Source organism: Macrosteles quadrilineatus, unplaced genomic scaffold (assembly GCF_028750875.1).
Source record: "Macrosteles quadrilineatus isolate MER2022 unplaced genomic scaffold, UCM_ALF_1.0 Scaffold_1__1_contigs__length_201487025, whole genome shotgun sequence".
NCBI classification, from domain to species: Eukaryota; Metazoa; Arthropoda; class Insecta; order Hemiptera; family Cicadellidae; genus Macrosteles; species Macrosteles quadrilineatus.
In genome coordinates, this window is record NW_026542594.1 from 99,566,402 (window position 1) to 99,578,793 (window position 12,392).

A 12,392-nucleotide genomic window follows, 5' to 3' on the forward strand; every position below is an offset into this window, starting at 1 on the left:
TGACCAACACAAACAAAGTGAAATAATACCGTCATTAATTTTGTGATTGCATAATCAATAACGAATTGATTTACAAAATGACTAACATCAAATATAACATATTTTTATATTAAAATCGTCTCAACTTACTTATCTTTAAAAACAACTTTTAATATCACCACTTTACAACAGTAATGCCCAAACACTAAGAAAGCACAGTTATCACTTTTTACACCATCATCTGCAACTATGTTACCGTTAGATTCCTTGTCTATCCTGTACACTTTAAACTGCACTTTACCGGTTATAGGCGTGATCTCAGCGAAGGTCCCAACAGAAATAACACATTGACACGCAGACAGACGGACACACTTGGCTGATAGCCAAACATAGAAAACCATTCAATATCCTCACACGTGATGAGCAAAATATTGTTTAATATTTTAAAAATATAAATATTTTGTAATCTTACTAATATTATAAATGTGAAAGTTTGTGTGTTTGTTTGTTTGTTTGTTTGTTTGTTTGTTTGTTTGTTTGAAGTTCAATCACGCATAAACCACTGGACGGATTGGGCTGAAATTTGGCATGATGATAGCTTACATTCCCGATTAACATATAGGCATATTCTTATATCAAAAATCCTTTCGGGCTCCGCCCCAGTGGCTCTGTAATTCCCCATGTTAACCTTATGAGTATTCATATTTAAAGGGAATTAAAGAATTTAGTCAGCTGTTTCAACTAAAAAAAGTTGGTTCTATGATATGGAAAAGCATTAAAAAGTTATAAGATTTACCAACAGGGTGCAGCACTATATTTTTTTTGCATTTATGAAAACAGCTAATTTGAACTAAGCAGCAACAAAAAACTGTGATTCGCAATGAGAACTGTCAAAGTAGGATTGTTTACAGTTATGTTTATGTTTTTCATTTCATGAATAATTTGTGATATTTTGCAAATTGTTAATAGTTTATTTTTCTCTATTGTTTACGTGAAGTGGTAGAACATTATGGCTATGGTAGATGTGTAATACTATAGAATACTGTAAATTTAAAAAAAGCAAATTTTATCAAACTGTGTCCTCCCTTATTGCAAACGCAAAGCTTGAGTATAACTGTAATAAGCATTTTATACTTATATTCCAACCCCGTACGAAGGACGGGTACTCTGCTAGTTTTTGATATAATACTTATTTTACCAACAAAAAAGTTTCCAAACTACCAATATTTGAAATACAAAATAGAAATGCAACTTAAAACAATTCAGGGATATCATCCTTAATATGTGTGTTTATCTATTTATTTACCAAAACAGTAGGGGGTAGCGGATTTTTATCCCCCTGCAATTTTACCCCCTGGGCAAACGTGACGTCACAAACCAGGGGGTAAAATTCCGGCCGCGAACTTTTGAGTTTCGCGACATCAGCTCGATGGATTAAACGCGGAATTAAACATATATTTTCAAGGTTGTGAATTTAATCAGAACACATCAAATTATAAAAACCTAGAATGTACGGCCCGGATTTTTACCCCCGGAATTTTACCCCCGAAATTTTACCCCCCGGATTTTTACCCCCGGAATTTTACCCCCCGGATATTTACCCCCGGAATTTTACCCTCTGGCCAGATACATAAACTAGTGAGAATGATTAATTATCTTCATTCAGTTTTAATTTAATAGTAAACATTTTATTATTAAGTAGCCTATCTTAATTTATTTGTAACATTATCTAATCGGACAGCTTTTTCATTTTAATTTTGAGATTCGAGTATCAGGATTCGATCTTTGAAGCCAACTGTTGGTTAATATGATCAAAATAATATGATCAAAATCAAACATACATTAACTCAACCTGCTCTGCTACACGGGATTTGTTAACATAAAAATTTCAAATTATATATTTTTAATGGAAAAATCAGTGCTCATTACTATGTAGTTATTTTTAACCTTAACATATTTTTTATAATTTATCCAGGCAAAACTGATGACAGTTTTTAACACCACTAAAAACATGAAAAATGTAGTAAGCAATATTAACTTTATTATTTTTTGTTCAGAAAAAAATTCCTGCAGCAAATTTTGAGATTAAGGTATAAATTTTATTTTTATTTGAAGCTTTTTTTGACAGAGTTTACTTGAATCTGTTTTAAGCTATTACAAATAAGCACAAAATTGCTTGGCGTGGCATGGCGCTAGGAGTTCGGCTGGCTCGGAATCAGTTTACAGGATTTAGATAATGAATTTCTGGTATGTAATTATATCATATTATAGTAGAACCCTGGTTAACCAAAATCGGTTTAACAGAAATGGTTCTATAAATTAATAAAGGGCTAAAATATAAGTACACTAAGTAATTAATATGTAAACAGAGAGGCTCTTTCCTCTCTCGAAAGGAGCTTTTCTAACCCATTGTAACATTTTTGTAGCTAAAATAAAACACTGTATTATAAAGACATTGTTTAAATTCATTTTTCCTACACACTGTGGTAATACATACCGTAGGCTATTTTTAGCATTTTATGGGTTTACCGAAAAATTGGTTATCCGAAACGGCTCTCCCCCCTTTATTTCGGTCAGTTGGGGTTCTACTGTACATCAAATATGTCATTACATTACAAAAGATAGTAAATAAATGTACAAGCGTATGTTTATTGCTTACAGTAGAGTATAGTTTTACATAAAAACCAATAAACTTTTGATTCACAGTAGTATTTAATACTAACCTGAGAAAAAAATTTTGTTATTATTTTACTTCAATGAGAATAGTCAATAAATTGGAGATATTGGCATTAAATACCGGGTGTCCGAAAAAGAACTTAAACATTTTAAAGGCAAATACTGATAACAAATAAGAGACTATGTTGAATGTTTTATATGTATTTAAAGCTTAAATTCTCAAGTTTTATTAGAAACTTAGTATGACTCGATATAAGCACTATTAGTGGCCTGGCATAAATCTAAGTGAAATTTGATCTCTGAAATGAGATTTGATAGCGATGGCCCGTTTTTAGAGCCGATGTACCTACAACCTGAGTGCGCAATCCAGGGAGTTATTATACATCCATGAAACAATATCATAAACAGACACATTTTATAATTTAAGAAAAATATTTTTATTGACAACTATAAACATTTGATTGGAAACAATAACAACTATGTAATGTAAAATTATGCAATTAAAATTCAACTAAAGTGAGATAAACATTTATGATCTTAAGTTTAAGTGCTACTCCTACAGCATTTTTACTCACAAATGTCAGCTGTAAAAAATATAATAAAAATAAAAATATGATACTATATAAACAAAATCATATTAGTTTTGAAATGGCTCTCTTTACTTTTCATCATGTAGCCCAAAGTCTTCATTTCACAGCGCTTTATTTGTGACAAGAAGTTTTTGCTTTTGCGCTATTTCTTCTACAGGAATTGAAATTCTGTCTGCTCTTTCATTGAGGTTTTTAGCATACAGCAATAGTTTTATGGCGATAAAAACCACAGATATAATTAATTTAATTTGAATATTGTTATAATTAAATTTTCAAATCTGTTTCTGCTTCTCTCCACATTGGAACCAGACGGGAGATGAAGACAGTAGAGCCTTTGCGAAGCTTCCAGTCCATTACTCAATTAGTTTATTATAGATTCGGTTTCCTACATCCCCAACACAAGCCAGTTGTCTTAGGCTGAACCAAAATATGAAAACCCAAGACAGGCGTAACCATTCCAAGCCTCATCTCTTGTATGTTGTTTAGTAATGGGTTTGATACTAAACAACTATAATCATGCTTGTTAGTTAACTCAAGCAACCACTAATGCTCAGTAACCAATCACTTGGTTAGCTTGTTACTTGAAAACCTTCTTTAATGAAAGTAATATTAGGTTTTTGTTTAATGATAATGACCTACAGTATATAGAAGACTGATCCAATTCAAAATTAGTTTTTTATTTTTTATTTGGTAATTTTAGTATATTTCAGTATATTTTAGTATGAATTTTTAGTATATTGGTTTAGAGACAGGCTAGGAGAAAAATAAAATAAAAATATGGCTTATCTTTGAAAAATGTTCTATGATAGGCTATATGATGATTAAAAGGGATCAAATCGACAAAACTAAACATAAAAACTACAAGAGGAATGAACAAAATAAGCATGGCAAGCTGTTGGACAAGTGTTATGTTTGAGTGTTCACCTGTGAGGGATGAGGCGTCTACGAGGGTTGTAGGTCGAGTGCGAGTGACAGGGCGAGAAGCAGAGGCAGCCTCATCCTCCACACCCGCCAGCTTGCCGTCCCACCGCCTGCAAAAAAAGTTCAGAACTCCCATATATTACACATTAAAACACTAACACATGTCTATGTATGTAGTTGAGCAAATACAGTAGACCTTAGATTTTTTTTAGGTGCAATAGAATAAAATAACTTGATAAAAAAATGATTTAAGAAAGTCCAGCGGTACATGTGTTTATGTGCCAAACTAGAGCACAGTTGTTTTGTTTGATTTGAAAAGATAAATGACCTGTTTAGCTTTCATTCTAAACGTGAGAAATTTGTCTGGCCAGACAGAGGAGGACAATATAAGCCAAGCAGCACAACATGGGATAAGCTTTCCAAAACCCAATTTTTTAACACTTCAGACATAACGCTGGAACAATAAGGCACAAAGTGCACTGACAAATTAAAGGATTCTGATCCCTTTGGAAACATAGTTATAAGCGAATTAGTAGTCAGTAGATTAATCAAATTACAAAAAAATGTTGTATTGCATGCATTCTATTTATTTGTTTTAATGGGAACTTAATTAATTGAATACATTTTCAAACCAATTTTTGTATGAATCCCACGTGTTTGTCCTGTGTAAATAGTATAAATCAATTGCTTAATAGATATTTTACTTTTAATCCATGTTAACAAAGATACGAGTCTTGAAGTGGTTATATGAGGATGTCATTACGTTTTTAGCGAATCCAACGATATTCCCATAGAGAAAAAAAGCTATTACCGTAAGTTTCATGGTAAGACCTAAACCCGGGACCAATTTACATTTTCTTTTTGATGTTCTCAGAGGCCAAAAACACTGTCTGATCAAATTCATATAGCCACATATATGTTTATATATATGTGTCCCTTAGCACGATAATTTGAACAATAATTATCATATTTTAATGATATTTGAATCAAACGTGTAAGCCTACATTTATTTCAACAATTTCGGGAACCAGCATGATTGGACCATGGGAATGTGGTTTTACAGGGTGATTTGTGGGGTAAAAATAGGTTTTTAGCGAATTTCCCATATAGGGAATAAGCTATTACCGTAGTACTCATGATAAGACCTGGACCCGGGACCGATTACATTTTTCGTTTGGAGGTCCCTAGAGGCCAAAAACACCATCCGGTCAAATTCATATATAGCCTATGTGTGTGTCCGTTAGCACAATGATCCGCGAAATGATCCGATTTTGATGAAATTTTGTACAATTGTGTAAACCTACGTTTATTCGAACGAGTTCGCGAACCAGCATAATCAGACCATGGGAACGGGGGTTAATGGGGGGTTTTATGGGGTAAAAATGGGGTTTTCCCAATAACGGTCACGGAGAAAATTCAAAAAATAGTGTGATTTACAATTTCCATGTTATTCTTATGGAGAACATGAAAACTGTTATAGTTTACTTGTTTATGGATATATATTGATAACATTTGGCAAATATATTGATTTAATCCTATACCTTTGGCGTATGGTCAAAAAACACTTTTTACCTTCCCCGTAGCAGCAAACCTAAGCACTTTTTAAATCTAATATTATTTAAATTGGGAATAAATATGTCTTAGTTATGGAAATATTTTAGTAAAAATGTAATCAGACAAGTTGAAATTCGCTTAGTCTGCAGGTTTGCTGCGGCGGGGGTATTAATTTTACCCTCAAAACAATGAATTTCTCAACTTTTCTTTAAACCATTTTGTAGAGCTTAAAACAAATGATTTAGTATTTTGAAGTGTTTTGTGTGGTTATTGACTATGGGGAAAATTCAAAAAATCGTAAATTTAAAATTTCCATGTAACTTTTCCTGGGTACTCGTTAAACCTAATGTTATTTAAATAGATTTGTAAAAATTAAATCAGGCAAATATAAAATTTGCTTAGTCCTCAGGTTTGCTGCGGCAGGGGTATTATAATTATGGAGTAAATCGGTAAAACTGGCTGTTGTTTTTTCAATAATTTCTGATACTCAGTAGTTTAAAACAGCTTAAAGCAGCCTACAAGCATTGTGTAAGGAAGAATATGTGCACAGCTGCGACCTTCAAAGATACTGTTAATCTTTATGACTGTGCAATGTTACCGTATCTACTCTGCAGTATCTTTAACAAATAAGTTACAGACTAAGACTACATACATCAAAAGTCTTAAAGAAGTGTTGTACCGGCTGCTCTGAAGATAGATGATGAAAATATAACCCAACAACAGTTTCATGATAGAACCTATGAGTATATTACCAACTGCAGAACTATCCAACACCTAATTACATAAAAGGTGTAGGGGAGAGCGGGGCTAAACCGTACAACGAGGCTAAACTGTACACCCATTTTTTTGGCCTATAATTCAAGCTAGGTGATCCTGACAAGTGCTGCTATCTAGCAGCAGAATGCGCAAGTTTACAGTATCTACATCGTTTTGCTATGTGTGCTAGTTTCAATGTTTTAGTAAAAAAACATGTTTCTACTCACTTGCTTCTAATTTTCGTCCAGTACTAAATAAAATAAGTTAGTGAAGTAGCTTTTATCGTAGTCTATTAACTGTGAGATCATAATAAACTACATCCCTTAAGCTCTCTTTTGGTTATAAGCGATGATTGGTTAAGTGATCGAATTTGAGTTTATGTTTATAAATTCCCGGAGGTACAGATTGGGGCTAAACCGTACAGCTCTGGTACAGGATGCTGCTCATGTTCAGGGTGAGTCCATTCAGCTTGCAGTGCTGCGTAGTATGCAGAGAACTACATTTGTGGACTTTTCTTCTTTCTTTTAATTTTGGGATGAAATTTTATAACCTTTTCTTAAACTTCATGTTTTTCATGAGGGTTGATTTTTGAAATGTTTACTTCGTGATTTGCGATGTAACAACGAATCTCCCTTATGTGTACGGTATATCCCCGCTCTTTCCTAATGAACAAAGCACTAAAGGTACAATCACACTATGATGAATAAAAAATTCTATAATCCAAGATCCATTAAATTAAAAGAAATCGCTCTGACTGTAAAAAACTATAGTGATAAATTGATAAAGAAATAATCGCATGTAGTATTATTATCGCAAGTATTATGCTTGTAATTGTACATGTCTATTTACATTGTTCTTACAAATACAAAAATAGTTCTTATAAGCCGCCTTTACACGAAGCCAGTTGGTGGGCAGACTACCTTCCTCAGGTAACTTGAGACACCTGCCCCGTCCGTAACCTGTCTGCTCCACTCTCCTCAAGTAAACGTAGCTATTATGATTTAATAATATTGTGAATGATTTATTTAATTTTATAAAAAGTCCAACAAAAAAAAGTCATTTTATAGCAATTATCATGTTGAATTTGAAAGTTATGGGTACTTTAATAAATACAAATGTATAAGTAATGACAAATCATTTACATCTTTTAATTACTTTATTAAAGTAATAAATGTATTCTCCTATTATCAGTGCAAGCACAGATGTTCAACTAGTTGTTGTAATCACCAAAATAAAAAGTTAAATATTTTGTAAATACGATTAAGGTACTTAACCAAAAGATACCTACTCTCGAATTAAATCAGTCAAATTTAATTGTTGCAATCATAATAATTTTTTAATTGTGTATAAATTTATTAATACGGATAAGTATACACAACTTCACTTTTAAGAACACAAATTGAATGACGTTCAAACATTCATTTATAGCAGTGTATGAATGAGTGGTGGTGGGGTGGAAACATTTACAAATGCCCTTTACACTCAGCTGGTGGCAACTGGGTCACACACAGATCAATAACAAAGCTGTGTAGGGCCACAATCTCATACTCGTTGAGCCTCAAGCCCCAACTTTCTCTCATATTTGGCAACAACCAAACTAGGACTAACAGGATAACAGGTCATGTTTGATGAAAAAAAATATTTAAAAATCACACTTGTTGTTTCAACTATCCAACATTTACATACATACAATACCCCCGCCGCAGCAAACCTGCAGACTAAGCGAATTTCCATTTGCCTAGTTGGATTTACACTAAAACGTCTCCTTAAAAATATCACATTTATTCCCTACTTAAATAACATTAGTTTAACGAGTACTTAGGTTTGCTGCAACAGGGAGGGTAAAAAGGTGTTTTTTTGTAAAATGGAATAGTTTAGTATGAAATGAATGCATTTTTTAAATTTGATCGAAATATGTTCATAAACAAGCAAACTACAACGATTTACTTATTCTCCATAAGAATAACATGGGAATTTTAAATTTACAGATTTTTGGAATTTTCTCCGTGACCATTATAGTGCGTTTACACAGCCGTGGCACCTGAGGGATTAGAAGGCCCCAAGGGTTTCCATGGGGTGTCCTAATCCGTCAGGTGCCACGGCTGTGTGAACGGAGTATAGGCACATAATAACGCTTCAATATACTAAATTATTTGTTTTTTTAAGCTCTACAAAATGGTTTGGAAAGAAATTGCTAAATTTTAAGTTTTTAGGGTCAAAAATGGGAAAAACTAATTTTTACCCCATAAAACCCCCCATAAACCCCTGTTCCCATAGTCCAATCATGCTGGTTCGCGAACTCGTTATGTAGGTTTACATGTTTGTACCAAATTTCATCAAAATCGGATGATTTTTGCTCAAGTTATCGCACTAACGGACACACATTTATATATATAAATATTATTAATAAATAATACACCATAGTACCCCTTTTTTAAATTATTTTTAATGACTGATGCATTTCGACACTAAGGTCACAGTCTTTCACAATAAAATACAATTAATATTAATTACAGTAGCCCTAAACGTGAACAATATCAAATACAATATATAAATATATATATATGAATTTGAACGGATGGTATTTTTGGTCTCTAGGGACCTCAAAACAACAAATTAAATCGGTCCCGGGTCCAGGTCTTACCATGAGTACTACGGTAATAGCTTATTCCCTATAGGGGAAATTCGCTAAAAACAAAAATGTCCTGAATATTTTGCTATCAGTTGGTAATTGTTTCAAAGCATAATAAAGCCACATTTTTCGATGCAATATTTTAAGCCAAAAGAACTCATTGATCTTCATACCGAGCAAAAAATATTCTTTAAGTTTTAACTCTCACTAAGGTGTCAAATTAATAACAGTAAACATTGTTATTGAGAAACCATTGTATGTAAAACTGACATGTGTCGTGAGTCTAACCTCAGATGCGAAGGAAAAATACTTGTACATCTCGGTTAGTATTTCTTAGTTAACATACCATAGTCAAATCTAATTGATGAATCATGAAATTTATGGAATTAATAAGAACACTGTGGTAATACATTGGCTATTTTTAGCATTTGATGGATTAACAGAAAAATTGGTTATCCGAAACGGCTCTCCCCCCTTTATTTCGGTTAACTGTGGTTCTACTGTACATTAAAAACAATTTTTTAAGTTCATAAGTTTCTGTTTGTAGCCAACATAAGGATGCCTTCATTGAGTATTTTCAAAAAGTGCTACATAGTAATTTGTAGGAAATTTTATTCTCTTTCAGAATATCACCTTCCACTTTGGTCGATTTTCTCACCATTTAAATGTTATTTACTAAAAAGCTAAGCAACCTCCAAAGTTATACTGGGGAGAAAATACTGAATTAGAGATATTGTTGTTAAACTTTATTAATTAATGGGTGGTTGGAAAGCTTATTTCATGTTTATTTGTAAATAGTTATGAACGTTTGTTTTTATTATGATTTATGGTGAAAATTAAAATAAAACATGTTTTTTGTTATAAGAAATACATTGAAAACTGTTGTTTTCACATTTTTTATTTGGAGGCAACTTATAGGACTACCTTTTTTAATATTTTCAAGAAATGCTAAGTACTATACTCCGCGCCAAGGCTGGTGGCGGCTGAGGGATTAGGACCGCCAGGTAGGACTACATAGGTCGGACCTGCTCACCGACCTGGCCGTCCTAATCCCTCAGCCGCCACCAGCTTTGGCGCGGAGTAAAATTAGTAGGAAATTATATTCTCTTTCATAATATCACCTTCTACTTTGCTCGACTTCCCGAGCTTTTTCAGCTCTTATACGTCGACTCTTGTGCATTTCGTAATACGCAAACTCCTCCTAGACGGCTGAATCAATCGTTTTCAAATTTTGCATGGTGATAAATACCATATGGGTGAGTGCCAACATCTATATGGTGTTAATAAAATCTCGCAGAAATCCGCCCCACTGGGTCTCAAAGTTTCAATGTAATCCTTATGGTAGCAGTATTTGACACATAAACAAAGACATACTTATAATATGAATAACAGTGTAATGACATATAATGACATGTGTATAATGACATGTGTATAATGTATGTGTATAATGACATATCAGTGTAGTATGTATTTTATGTTGGATTAAGGTTTTTTAGTTGTATTTATTTGAGCTAAGAAATAGCTGATAGCATTATTCCAAAGATATTAGAACAGAAACGGTATGGATCATAAATATAATCAAATAACGACACTAGCTTGAGGTGCGTGACGTAAGAAGTGGTGAGGGAAGTAGTAAAACTGAGCAGTCTGGAGTGTGGAAACTGTTTAAGACGATTAGATTAAGGTATCTGCAATCCTAAAATGCTATTGGAAGGGAAGGAAACAGGTCCGCGACGTAGGAAGTGGTGAAGGAAGTAGTAAAGGCGAGCTGTTCGGGGCATGGGATCTGTTTATGACCATTAGATTAAGGTATTTGCAATCCTATGATGCTATGGGAAGGGAGGGAAACAGGTCCGTGGTGAAAGAAGTAGTAAAGGCAGCAGTCCAGACTGTGGGAACTGTTTATGACGATTAGATTAAGGTATCTTCAATCCTAAAATGCTATGGGAAGGGAGGAAAACAGGTCTGCGACGTAGGAAGTGGTGAAGGAAGTAGTCAATGCGGCTGTCCGGAGTGTGGAAACTGTTTATGATGATTAGTTTAAGGTATCTACAATCCTAAAATGCTATGGGAAGGGAGGATAGTAGGTCCGCGATGTAGGAAGTGGTGAAGGAAGTAGAAAATGCGAGCAGTCCGGAGTGTGGGAACTGTTTATGACCAATAGATTAAGGTATTTGTAATCCAATAATGCTAAGGGAAGGGAGGTAAACAGGTCCGTGACGTAGGAAATGATGAAGGAAGTAGTAAAGGCGAGTTGTCCGGAGTGTGGGATCTGTTTATGTCGATTAGATTATGGTATCTGCAATCCTAAAATGCTATGGAAAGGGAGTGAAACAGGTCCATGATGTAGGAAATGTTAAAGAAAGTAGTAAAGGCGAGTTGTTTGGAGTGTGGGAACTGTTTATGACGATTAGATTAACGTATCTGCAATCCTAAAATGCTATGGAAAGGGAGAAAAATAGGTCCGTGACATAGGAAGTGGTGAAGGAAGTAGTAAATGCGAGCAGTCCGGAGTGTGGGAACTGATTATGACGATTAGATTAGGTTGATTAAGGTATCTGCAATCCTAAAATGCTTTGTTGGAAAGGGAGGGAAACAGATCTGTGGCGTAGGAAGTGGTGAAGGCGAGCTGTCCGGAGTAGGGAACTGTTTATGACGATTAGATTAAGGTATCTACAATCCTAAAATGCTATGGAAAGGGAGGGAAACAGGTCCATGACGTAGGAAATGTTGAAGGAAGTAGTAAAGGCGAGTTGTTTGGAGTGTGGGAACTGTTTATGACGATTAGATTTACGTATCTGCAATCCTAAAATGCTATGGAAAGGGAGGGAAATAGGTCCGTGACATAGGAAGTGGTAAAGGAAGTAGTAAATGCGAGCAGTCTGGAGTGTGAGAACTGTTTATGACGATTAGATTAAGGTATCTGCAATCCTAAAATGCTTTGGAAAGGTAGGGAAACAGGTCCGTGGCGTAGGAAGTGGTGAAGGAAGTAGTAAAGGCGAGCTGTCCGGAGTTTGGGAACAGTTTATGACGATTAGATTATGGTATCTACAATCCTAAAATGCTATGGAAAAGGAGGGAAACAGGTCCGTAACATAGGAAGTGGTGAAGGAAGTAGTAAAGGCGAGTTGTTCGGAGTGTGGGATCTGTTTATGACCAATAGATTAAGGCATTTGCAATCCAATAATGCTAAGGGAAGGGAGGGAAACAGGTCCGAGACGTAGGAAGTGGTGAAGGAAGTAGTAAAGGCGAGCAGTGTTGAGTGTGAAAATGAATTAATGTAT

General features: G+C 34.4%; 1 protein-coding gene across 6 annotated transcripts in view; it reads right to left on the reverse strand.

Annotated features, from left to right (window-relative positions):
* LOC128995580 (trafficking kinesin-binding protein milt) overlaps positions 1-12,392 on the reverse strand; it is a 205,844-nt gene that overhangs the window by 162,785 nt on the left and 30,667 nt on the right. For 3 of the 6 annotated variants that reach the window (XM_054420688.1, XM_054420625.1, XM_054420871.1), the window contains one exon: positions 4,170-4,276. The gene's annotated coding sequence lies outside the window, so the exon portion shown is untranslated. Of the gene's footprint in view, positions 1-129; positions 301-4,169; positions 4,277-12,392 lie in introns of those variants that run through there. The other 3 variants (XM_054420742.1, XM_054420806.1, XM_054421229.1) reach the window with 2 other exon arrangements.